This window comes from Melozone crissalis, unplaced genomic scaffold (assembly GCF_028551555.1).
Source record: "Melozone crissalis strain CALT ecotype California unplaced genomic scaffold, PUWL_Pcris_2 ptg000016l_1, whole genome shotgun sequence".
NCBI classification, from domain to species: domain Eukaryota; kingdom Metazoa; phylum Chordata; class Aves; order Passeriformes; family Passerellidae; genus Melozone; species Melozone crissalis.
In genome coordinates, this window is record NW_026535794.1 from 44,090,196 (window position 1) to 44,103,197 (window position 13,002).

General features: G+C 44.5%; 1 protein-coding gene across 2 annotated transcripts in view; it reads right to left on the minus strand.

The window, feature by feature from the left end:
* Positions 1 to 9,461, minus strand: part of CPNE4 (copine 4) — a 228,598-nt gene extending 219,137 nt beyond the window's left edge. For both annotated transcript variants that reach the window (XM_054273332.1, XM_054273331.1), the window contains exon 1: positions 9,289 to 9,461. The gene's annotated coding sequence lies outside the window, so the exon portion shown is untranslated. The remainder of the gene's footprint in view (positions 1 to 9,288) is intronic.
* Positions 9,462 to 13,002: the final 3,541 nt, after the last annotated feature.

The window sequence follows — 13,002 nt, forward strand, 5'->3', positions numbered from 1 at the left end:
CCACTGCAGATAACAGAAATTCCAAGTCTGAAAACTTGCAAATACAAGAAAACATTTAGTTCCTTTCCTGGTATTCACTTCCTTTCCTGACATTCAGGACAGAAATAATTCTAGCACCAGTGAATGCAATATAAGTTTTGCTATGCATTTTAAGAAAGTGAGAACTTTACTAGCTGTTTTTTCATTAAAACACACTTGTAATATTTGATCCTTCTATCCCTTGAGAAATACTAAAAGTATCATCTTGTCTCTTCATAAAACTTATTTTTATTTTTAACTTCCTTCTAATTTTACCAGCTTTTCCTGCATAACCCATAGCAGGCATATGTCCTGATTCTCACCCTCAGTCCATTGCTCCTTTACAACTCCTGTCAACATCTTGAGCTTCACCTTCTTCTATTTCTTCCTTTTGATAGTTTTTGTGCCCTTTTTTTATAGAATTATAGAATAACCTATGTTGAAAAAGACCTTTAAGACCATTAAGTCCAACAGTTAATCTAACACTACCAAGTTCACCACTAAACCATGCCCTTAAGTGACACATCTGTGAATCTTTCAAATACTTCCAGGAGTGGTGGCACCACCAGTTCCCTGGGCAGCCTGTTCCAGAGCTTGACAACCTTCTCAGTGAAGAAATTTTTCCTGATATTGAACATAAACCTTTCCTGGCACAAAAATAAGAGTTTTCCTGACCATAGGCAATCCATATCAGCACCACTTGTCTCTGTCAAGGATCAGGCAAAGAGCCAATTACAAACCACATTAGTGTCAGAAACACATACAAAATTACACTGACAGGTAAAAGTGCAGCACAGAGAAGGTTTAAGTTACGAAGTCTCTCCAGCTATTTTGAAAGTAGTTCAAATAACCTTGCAGCTACTATTCACTGTGTGTCCTCCTGAGGGAATTGGCACAGCACAGCTCATACTGAATTCACACCTAAGCTTTCTGTGAATCCTCCTCCTAGGGGTTCAGCTATCTGTGATTCAAGGCCTAGTTTTGACACAGCAAAACTGCATAATCTTGAATGAAACTTCTGAGGAAACTGCCAGCTTGCAAGAAAGCTGTGCAACAATACTCAGATGGGAGCCATGATAGACAGGAATGGTAAATCTGCAGCTAGACACAAGATCCTTGAAAGAACCTAGACTGTTAACAATTCAAGAACTTGGAAAAAAAAAAAAAAAAAAAAAAAAAACAACACAAAAAAAACCAAACCAAACCAAACCAGCAAAAAAACCCAACCAAAACCAAAAATGACCCACAAAAAGCTGTGGAGAAAAACCAGCAATACTGGGAATCAGTCCATCCAAGGCACAATAGAAGTGAACTTGCCCCAGTACTGATGACTGCCAGGCCAGCAATGATCTGGAGGAGTGTGGCCACACCTGGACATCTGGGTTCCTCAGTGAAATAACAATGTGGACATACTGGAGAGAGACAAGCAAAGGGCCACAAGGATAATGAAGGGATGGGAGCACCTCACGTGAGAGAAAGGAGAACCAGGACTGTTCAGCCTTGAGAACAGAAGGCTCAGGGGGAAATTACTAACATATACAAACAACTGAAGAGAGGGCACACAGAGCATGTAGCTGGTCTCTTTCCAGTCATGCCCAGTGACTAGACCAGATGTGACAGGCACTACATGAAACACAGTGAAACACAACCTTCTGAGGAGCAGGAAACGCCTTTTGCACTGTGAGGGTGACCAAGCACTGGCACAAGCTGCCCAGGGAAGTGGCAGTTTCCCTCCCTGGGGAAATTCAGAAACCACCTAGACACAGTTCTGGGTGACTGGCTCCAGTGGCCATGCTTCAAAAGGGGAATTGGACCAAATGACTTCCAGAGGTGCCTTCCAGCCTCGGCTGTCCTGTGGGGTTGTGAAGCAGGCGTCTCAGAATGGCTTTGCCTGGTTGCTCGTCACCTGCCACACTTCTCAGTTGGTAAATAACAGTTTAAAAATTATATGCATCTTGTTTTCATGGTCTCTTTGTGCACACAGTCTTTGTTCACTTTGTTCACAAAGTGACCAAGGAAACACTACAGCTAAATGCATTAGCTTCTCCCCACAGGGGTGGTTCACAGGAGCTCCATCTAACAGAATCCACACTGCCAACCAAATTCACTGAATAGTTCAAAAAACTCTATGGTTATGAATGCACTGAAATCAGAAAGTTCATACATAATAAGACCCCATGAACCAAATATTTCAGCTTTGAGTGCAAAAACTGAAATATCATTTCCCTTACTAGTCCATGGAAAACATTTAAGAATTGATCACCTGAAGAGTACTTTTCCAATTAACTTACCCTTGCAATCTATTTTATTTAATGTTGCAGTTTTTATTGCAAACTGTTTTGAGTTGATGGGGAAACATTGCATCAGCTTATTCAGGTATCTCTTCCTTGAGTCCATAGTTGAACATAATTCATAAATAGGACTATTAAAATTCAACTCACACAAAAAAGATTTTCTTGTACAATCAGTCACTTTCATATCATTATTTGCACCTAAAATAAGTACAGAAGCAAGACAATATTTAATTCAATATAAGGGATAATCTCATAAAAACCTTTAAATATTTTCATGCATTTTGTGTATACCTTATTTTAAATCAGCCATTTATTACAAATCTCTGTTCAGAGATGAAGTTTTAGTCTCCTGTTTCTAATTATAAACTGCTTCTGACATTTCAAACTGCAGTTACAACCTGCATATAATGAACATTTTTTCTGCCTCATCTCCCAGTCCTTGATAGAGACACAGAGTATCTGATCTTGTGACTAAAAAGTGACTTTCGAACACAGTTCACCAATTTCTTCATTTCTGACTACTCTGCAGTCCTAACCCAATTTTTTTGCTTACAGAAGACAAGATTTTGATGGATAGGAAAAGGAAAGATTGATACTGTCATTTTCCCTATAAGCTGCATATGATCCTTTAAGATATAAAATCAAAGCTAACAGAAATATTTATTTGGAATCTCTAGCAAAGTTCGCATGGCTGCTTATGTCACTAAGAGAAGCAAAATCAAAATTACAGATAGTCAGGTGCCACTTAACTGAGATGAAGGGCCAAATGGACTTTTCCTAACTTCAGAGAAAATTACAGATGCATTAAAGGTTTCTGCTTGATCTTTCTTAACTTCGCTGTGGCCGCCTCCAGCATATACTGTCATCCCCAACACAAAGAGCTGACATTGTATTTTGTACATCTCCAAAATCACACACACACAAAAAATTATTAATTAAGCTTTATTACAGCTTTTTTTTTTTTCAGTCTTCTCCACACAAGTAAAGCTGGCCTCAGCCCAGATCTTTAAGGCAAGCTTAAAACTGAAAGCTTTCTGTAAGTTTAAAAAGAACATCCCCAAACAGTTACAATCTGCCTGCAATCCCTCACGGAGGACTGGACCCTACTTAAAACATTCCGACAGGCAGGCTACTCCAATTTTCTATTTTCCCTTCCCTCACTCTTCTCCTTCATCTACACACTCATTCCAAATAAATAACTTCATTGATTTTTACAGATTTTCTTTTCTTCCTCCTTTCTTTGATCACTATACAAAGATGAGCCTGCCTGGCCAAATGTCTAGCAAGATCCCCAAGTCATTTTCTATCTTTTTCAGTGAACTCTAATGATCCCATAAAACTTGCACCACAAATTAAAAGCCAAGTAAAAGCATCTGCTTTTATCCACACATGATCTACCAGGGCACCATTTGCACCAGGAGTATACAAATGATGTGAAACTCTATCAACTCACAAATGCAATGGTAACAGCAGCAGCAATTAGTGTAAAACCTAATAAGAAACAGCTGTCTACATTACTTAGCACACTGTTAGCTGCATGTTATTCATTTGTCCACATTTCTGAGGATTTTACTGGCAATGACTTCAAAGTGCCAGTCACAGTCCTCACATAATGATACACTTATTACCTTACTGCAGATATTGTACAAGATATTTTTAATTCAACAAGCCAGTTCTGCATTTTTCATGATACTCAGTTGATTTTGGCAGAGTTCTTCTAGATGGCAACAAACATTAGCAATCCCAGTCCTTCACATTATGCTGAGCCAGAGTGGCAAGCATTACTCAAGACAACAATCTTGCCAGAAGGCTCTGGACAAGATAATGTAGAAGGAGAAATTTTCTCAAGTAAACAGTTAAAAGAGTCAGAAATTAATTCTGGGACTGCCCCTGTCTGAGCTGCAACCCACAGGCAGATTATTGGCTTTTTCCACCTGTGAGAGGGTGGAAGGCCTTGCCCTCTCCAGGTGCACAGTGAATGTCTACCTTGCTTCTTGATGACTGACAATCCGAGTAATTTTAGTGATCAATTCACATGAGGAAATTATGGAAGGCAGTAGATTAGAAAATCACGGATTCATTGCCCTAGCAGCTCCCCAGCTCAGTCTTTTACACAAACTTTTCTTACTTAGGGCTCACATGCTTTCCATTTGTCTCTTCTTCAGCTAAAGGGAATCTTGCTCAGTACTACTCCAACTCTCTGTAACAGCCACTGACTTCAGGCTTTGCTGAGCCACTTTGCAGTCACTAGCAAATAACGCCGTGGGTTATTTGGGTTATTTATATTCTCCCTGTGTCAATCACATAATATTGACAAGAAATGAGAAATCAAAGTCACACAGGCGGGAATCACTGCTTTAGCCATAAAAGGTTGGTCTAGCCAAGAATCCTCCTAGTGCCCCATCCCGAGGTGCTTCCTGCACTGCCTTCAGTCAAGCTACCGAAGAAGCTGGCAGAGATTTCACTTCCAGCTTTGGAGAGCCTGGGCTGGCAAAGCAGGAAAGGTTAATGGAAGCAATAGGGTGGGGAGAAGGCAGCGAGCTAAGTTAGGAGGGGAATCTCCTTCTGCCCAGACCAGCTCCTATACATAACGAGGCTCACAAAGAAAGAAAGGGTTTTGATGTCACAGGACACCACAGTGTGACCCAGGTAAAGCAGGCGATCGCTGCGAACGGGAGGCAGCGCAGGATGTGCGGCAACAGGGGAGCGGAACGAGCGGCTCGGGATGCGCATCCCGCGGAGAGGATGCCCCTCACCGGGGGAGCGGAACAGGTAGCTTGGGATGTACGTCCCGTCCCGCACACCCTCCGGCATCCCGGGTGCCTCGGGGCGCGCCGGGATCCCCGCGAGCTCCGCCGGTCCTCGGGCGCCCCCCGGTGGCTCCGGCCCGCCCGCCGGGACGGGAGCGCCCAGCCCCGCTCCCGGGGGATGCCCGCAGCATCGCCGCCGCCCGCGGAGGTCGCGGATGGGTTAATGGGACCAAGACCGGGTCGGTAGCGGAGTTCCACACTTAGCGCTGGTTAGCGTATGGAATCAGTTAGCAGGGACTGACACAGAAACGTCATTACTGGGCAAATCCCACCGTTTCTGCAGGCTGCAGGTGGAGCTGCCAAGGTAGTTTGCTTAGGTACACCCCTCACATAATCATTTTCTTAAGGAAATCAGTGGGAAGTGGGTTTTTACTGCGTCACTTTTCACTCGGCGTTTGAGTATCAGAGAGAAAGGGAAAAGTACTGGTAAAATTTCCCAGTAAAGTGACTTGCAATGTAACATTTCCATTCCTGGTTAATTTTTGCTGTCCGGATGGTATCCAAGCACCTGCCCTGAAATTCACTCCAAGCACCGCACTCAGCCACAGCAGACGCTAGAGGTTTAGTATTTCTGCACCCTCACAGCTGTGATTCAGCAAAGCATTCCAGCTTATTCACCAAAACACTTGGGAATGTGCTAGTTTTCAAGCATGCATGTAGCTCCCCTTATCTCTGTGTAGCTTTTTTCTAGGTCACAAATGCCACTCTCAGACCTACCTTTCTCTGAGAATCCAGGCTGTTTGAGGACTGCACACCACTTGGAAGAAGAATGCATCCTGAGTCAAAGCTAGATGGCAACTTCACAGCTGTGTATCATTTGCAGCATAAAAGGGCAAGCAGGAGCAAATTATCACAACTTCATTTGCTTAAAGACAGCAACTACAGTTGGCTGATTAATGGGAGACAACATGAGGGTCTTTAGTGACTCAAATGTGAATATAAACTGAATAAAAACCTCTCTCTACCAACAACTAGCATCTTGGCAACTGCACCAGCAAAGAATACTTCAGTTCCAAGGGCAGACAAAAGCAGAACTACTCAGACCAGGCTACTTTGCAGGTTTTGCTGTCAGGCATCTTGCAAAAAGACTGAAAATACTTAGGCACCCTAAAGTTGTACACTGCAGTTTTTATGAGTAAAAATGGACTTACACTTTTGAGTCACAAATGCTTCAACCCCAAGTTACCATTTTCACATCAGCCTTGGCACAGCTCTTCGTAGGTATGTATCCTTCATCCTCCAGTCAGAACCTCCTGCTTACCTAAAGTCACCTTTTCAATGGGATTCCCTACAGCGGATGATATTAAATTTTAGATTGGGTATTTATGCGAAGTGTTGCTGACTGATGTTGCACATGAACCGTAATGCTGACCACTGGCTATCTCACATTCAAATTTCACCACTCCAACTATCCATTAACAGAGCCTTGTTTTTGCACGGAGACTAATAGAGGATTTTAAACCATCAAAATAATAAACCCAGGAAAAGGGAAGCTATGACAGCATGATAAACTACCAGATACCATGTGCATGCAAAGAGATAGAAAGGAATGTAATAGAAAAACAAATCAGACTTTGAATGTTGTCAGCCAACCATTGAATGCAATACCTAGAAAGAGCTGCTCAAACAATCTATAGCAAACAAGGCAGACAAGCCAGATCGAACTGCCAGTCTAGACCTTTTTCAACCTGGCCTCAATGTTTTGCTCTTTCAAACTCAGCAAGGCATTTAATCTCTACATATCCACGACACTGTTTAGCCCACCTCGTGAAGGCAAATCAACAATTGTGATATATAAGTGATATCTGCCACAGAAAAATCTCTTTTAAAGCAGCACTGAACACAGAACACCACAATGTGCATCCCATTAGATGCGCTATGCAGGGAGATCTCCAGGCTTTGGCACACTGTTAAGAAGATAGTTTTTCTGTTCAAGTTGCAAATATCCAATCTCTTGAGCAGAATTAGTTCACCATAATTCACCTCATTTCAATGCTTCAAACTGGGGTACATTTAAGCACCCTGGTTTAGAAAAATCTCTACCCAAGGATTAGAAGATGGACAGTTAAGCATGATAGCTCAGCTGCCTGCTGGCTACTGAGCTCCACAAACTGATAATGCCCTTCACATGCATATTAAGGATCTCCTTTTGAATGTTATTAACAGCTTTTTTGAATACTTTTAACTTCAGTGATACACAATTTGTTTTCCATCGCCCTAGCTCTGGAAAGTTGTTCATCTAACTCTTGAGTTTTTTCCATTGACTTATCCTTAAAGACATTAGGTATCCAACCTCCAATGAGGTTAGCAATACCAACACATGTATCTGGAGATACTGAATTTACATGCAAAGGATTCATCCTGGATTGTGGTCTCAGTTTGGGAACGCCAGTACTGAAAACCAAAGCCAACAGAGTTATGCCCTGTTTCAGAAACACTCCCTATTTGTTTAAATGGAATTGCAATTGTCCCAAACATAGCAAATACACTTGCCCCACTAAAGACTATTTTAAGGCTTTTTGAAGCTTTCCAGTAATGTGCATTTGAACTCCACAGACCACAATACAATACAACTTTCCTCATTTGAATAGCTAGATCAGACCTACACCACCTGAAATTTCAAGGAACCAAGAACAAACTTGAGAAAAACTCCTTTGGGATGGCACTTCTCCTCTGAAAGTAATTACAAACCCAAAGAAAAATGTTGAGTTTTGTTTGTTCCACCCTCCCCAAGTTTGGTCCTATGTTGCTGCTACTTGAAGGGCAAGAAAGTTTCCATTTTATGCTACCTACTTTCCTGCCTTAAAAAAAAAAAAAAGCAATTTCACATAAACTCTTGCAGCTGCAGCAAGAAGAAAAGTTCCACAACCAAGTGACTGGATTCTGTAAACTGCTTACTGTCAGGTATTTCGGCAGCATAGAAAAAAACAGAACAGCAGTAACTGAATAGTCAGCTCACATGTGTGGAAATTGAAACCTCCAAGCTATTCTGGGAGCAATGCTCTGTTTTCTGCAACATTTGTGCATAATCACACCAGAAAGCATGCTCTTTGCTGGAGGGACTATGATTACATGCATGTCTATACACCTTCGGCTACAGCTGAGTCCCTGGTTATTAAATAGAGCATCTGAAGCTCAACTGCAACACAAGCAAAATAAAACACGTTCAGGATGAAAGAGTTAACCTGGCACTGCCCGCAAAACACATGGAGCATTTCTAAACTGCAGTCACTGTCTCTCCAAAGGATGTCACCAGCTTCCCTGTTTACCCAACACGTTTACTCTTCTTTAAGGCAGGTAAAAAGAGTCCTCCCCCTACCTTGTACACGTCAAGCGGAGAGGGCTTAAAGAAGAGAAATGAAAAGAATTTGACTTGAAAGTACTTCAGCTGGACCGGTGAAAATGAGATCCAGTTGCAAAGTTACCTAACTGAGCCCGTACTGCACAACTACAGCCAGTTGTGTAACAAATCTCAGGACAATTTTACAGCTCTTAATCAGGCAAAACTCCCCGCTGATTTCCATGAGGGAGCTCTAATCAATCAAAAGCTCTGAGAACTGATTCCGGTTTTCTCCTTTTTAATGAAAAGGTTTATTTTGAGCTATGAGAACATCAGAGTATATGAACTCGGCAAACCCATAGCGCTCACTTTATTGGCGTAAGGAATTCATCCTGTGTTTTAATCTACCAACTGTGTTTGGTAGGGTAGAGGAAAAAAAGTAACAACACCTGAACTGACATAGAATCATTTCACAAGTAACGGACCTGTTCTCCTGACAGACAAAAGATGGAACAGACAGAGGGAGATCCGCGGCTCTTTAATCAAACACCATCCCCTTTGGGCGAACGGGGAAGATCAGCGTCCCCGCCCGGGTTCCTCCCTGAAGTTGCGCCGCTCCCCGCGGCAGCCGGGAAGAGAATCCGCCCGCGATAAGCCCGCAAGTGACCGGCGGGGATTCCCCGAGCATCCCGAAACCGCGCAGGGAAGACCCTGCCGGAGCGGCGGCACCGAGGGTCGGAGGGAGGCGGGCGGGATGCGAGGCGCTCCCTCCACGTGCGCTCCCTCCGTTCCCGCATCGCCGGCCGGGGCGACAGAGCCCGGCGCGCCCGTCCCGCCGCCGCCCGTTCCCCGAGTCCCCTCAGGTGCGCCGCCCGCCCGCTCCTACCTGCCCGCCGGCGGCAGCAGCGACGAGCCCCCTTCTCCCGCGCCGGGTCCCTGTCAGCGGTCGGCGGGAGAGCAGGAGCGCCGTCCCGCCGGCAGGGCAAGCCCCATGTGAAGAGGAGCGAGGGAGCCCGGCGGCTCCACCAGCGCGGCCGAGGGGAGGGGACGCGGGGAGGAGGCGGGAGGGCGGGACGCGCCCGGCGCTGCCCCCGCGCGGAGCCGCCCCGGGCCCGGCCGCGCCGGAGGCGCCGAACCCGGCAGCGCCCCCTGCGGGGAGCGGCGGGAACCGACGGGCACCGGGCACCCTCCGGGGCTCCCCTGCGCCTCTCTGCCCTCTCTGCCCTCCCTGCGGGGAGCGGCGGGCACCGACAGAAGCCGGGCACCCTCGGGGGCTCCCGTGCACCTCTCTGCCCGCCCTGAGGGAGCAGCGGACACCGACGGCAGCTGGGCAGGCTCTGCCCTCTCTGCCCTGTCTGCCCTCCCTGCGGAGAGCCCCGAGCTCTTCTCGAGAGCCCCTTCAGCACACCCGATGCAGTTTGCTTGTACTGCTGAGGGGCCGCCAGTAATTAAGTCCAACCAGTGGTTCCAGTGAGTTAAACATTGCGGTAAGTTCGGGCTGTAACGTCCACATGCCGGCGGAATTCTCAGTTTCACAGAATTGAAAATGCATCGGAGCCCACAAGGTAAGGAGGAAGCAGTGCCAGCCTGAAAGAATGAAACAAGCTTGGATGGCTGCTGTGGGACTATTGCTTCTCCTGGCATCAGGGCACTTGCTGACTCTGCAGTGCCTCCCTAAATGTCCTAACGGGGAGAAGGGATAGGATGGCCCCAACTAAGGAAAAAGAGAGTTCTTACAGTTAAAACACAGCACAAGGACTTGGGATATCAGGATTCACTGATTGATTTTGCCCACCCATGGCAGCCACTCAGTTCTTGATCTGCCGAGCGACTGTGGTGATGCCAAAGTGAGTTCTTGTTAAAAGTTTGGCTGGCTTCCCAGAAATCCTCAGATTACACAGGGAATTGGATTCATACTTGTCAGTTAAATAAGTGCCCAAGTATTTGCAGAATAGGGCATCTTTGTGCCCTAGCTCCCCATCTCTATTATCAAATCCCCCTCCCTACCTCACAAGAATCCGATGAAGACCTATCTGAGGCACAATGATTTCACAGTGACAGAGCTCCCAAAGCATATCCACTAAGAGGTAGATGGTGCAGTTTCACCCCATTCTCCTCCAAACAGGCATAAAGATAAAAACATAAAATATTTTGAAAAGAAGGTATCTCCAGGGATGCGAATTTTTCAGGAAAGGAGTGAGAGACAGAAGCCAGTCAGTGTGTGCTGTGAATTTGATGCCAGGTTTTGCTGAGCTGGCAAACCCTGGACTACTGCTCCTGACACTGTGAAGTGTGAAACACAGAACAGGCAAGCAAACACATTTGCTAGCCCAAACCAGGAACACGCATCACAAGCCTTCCAAATTAAAAATTTTGAGACACCTCTTGGGATACAGCTGAAGTCCTCCGTCAGAATACCATGATTCTGTAATTAGAGACTTCAACATGGTAGTGGTGCAAATGTTAAAACTATACACAGTAAACCTGATCTTTTTTCACATTGCTGATAAAGTGCAACAAAAAGCAGCATTTTACTGAGGATATTATGCAAAAAATCCTGCTGACCAGTATTTTGTTACCAGCATTAAAATAAAAAAGTCACTCTATTTATGAACTCACAGAAATAAACTTATATTCCTTTCATGGTACAGTGAGAACTATACATCTAAACTCATTTAAATATAATAAACATTATGATTTCCCTTGTCTTTTCTGCTTATCTCTTCTCTGTTACTGTTTTGTAAAACTGTGATTTTTTTTTTTTCCTTATGTACCAGTACTTAATAGCATAACCATAAAGGTAATCAAGTTCTCCAGGAAGCCAAGATTTCCTTTAATTTTACTTGGATCTCACAAGCCGTTAGCTTAATAGCAGCAGGACCATATTGCACAGATCTGCATAGGTGAAGCCTCCAGGGAAAATCTGTGAATTAATACAAAGGCAGGTTGTGCTGTCCCAGAATAGCTGCTGGGCGAGGCTGCTGGGCTCCCAGGCTCTGCGTGCTGTGTCATGGCTGGGAGCTGTGACAGCACCCCGGCACTGCCTCCTGCCAGTGGGACACAGCCTCTTGCACACCAGCATGCTGGATGTTGTGCTCGGCTCTCTAGAAAACAGCCAGAAACACAGGATGCCCTGCAGGAATAAGGGAGACCTCATGCATCTGTGGCTTTGGCAGGACTCTCACAGAACAGATTTGTGGTCTAGCTGTAGGCTGGAGCCTACGCCCGGGATAACCTGCGGTAGGGGGCTGTGAGAAGGAAGGAGCAGGGTCTAACCTCCATCTGTGTTTGCCTGAATCCAGATGAACACGAAGAGGGAGCTTTCTGTTCTCTATCTTACACTCCAGCACTAAAATAATACTTCTCATTCTGAGGCACAGATCAAATAAGGGCTTTGAATATCACCCTGTAGTTATGTGCCCACACAGCTACATGCCTCGACGTCCCCTCTGCTTGCTAATATTACCAGCTTGTTTTGCTAAATCACCCTTAAAAGGGCAGAGAGCTGCTGTAAATTAGGACAGAACTGCTGAAAGTACCTGAGTCCTCCTGCGGGTGGCATCAGAATGTCTTCAGTGGACCAAGATGTGCCGAGGAAAGAGGAGAGGAATGATACTACTTCCTACTTGCCAACTGCCAGAATGATTACAGTACGAGTGCTGCTAAGAAGTTCGCATAAATCACCAGATCTTTAAATTAAAAGGATGATTTAAAGTAGTAAGAATTAGCATCACTCCATCAGCCCTTTTAATTCTGACAAAGAAACCTTTATTAAACCTCGCAGCCAAGCTCTGTACAGGTTACAGTTATCACAAGAGGAGGATGCACATGCATGGTTTAAACTCACAGCTTCTACAGCTTCAGCAAAATGGGAACTTTATCACCACCAAAAGTGCTTTCATATTTCTTAATGTAAGCCTCAAGGAGTCAGCTTACTGAACACAATAAAAACTGGAAAAAAAAGAAAAAACTGAAAAAAAAAATTGATGAACACAAATGAATCACCACAGTCACTGAACAGGACACAGAAGGGTTAAGTGTAGCCAGGATAACAAAAGCTACAGATGCAACCAGAGCAGTATTGTTCAGTGTTTTTAAACTGTTATGTTACAATTGTCATGCTTGTTTCTAGTACCTATATGGATCAGGAAAGACCTTATCATGCTGAGACAGGTCAGTGTATATTCCCAAGCCAATATATATTTTGGAAACATTCAAGTTCTATGGGTCTGACTACAGAGGAAATGACTGCCTTACCTGCAGAGTATCTTGTGCTCATTTTAGAACACATTTTTTCAGAATGTGATCATGCCTTGTACTGCTCAGTTGCCCATATGACTAAATTGCACTGCCTGAGACCATAATCACAGCAAACCTTAGTCAACTTGTGCCCAGCAGCCACCATCAGTTGCAGAAGGAGGAAAGCATGACCTTCAAAAACACATCAGAAATGTTTCTTTCTTTTTTGTTTCTTTTTTTTTTTCTTTCTCTGCTTTGAAAACATTTTAGATGACTAAGTTGGTGTTTGTTGCTGCAAGCATTGATCTGCTCACCTGACATTTACATCTGACTTTCTTGCCAGAAAATGTGATTTTGCTTA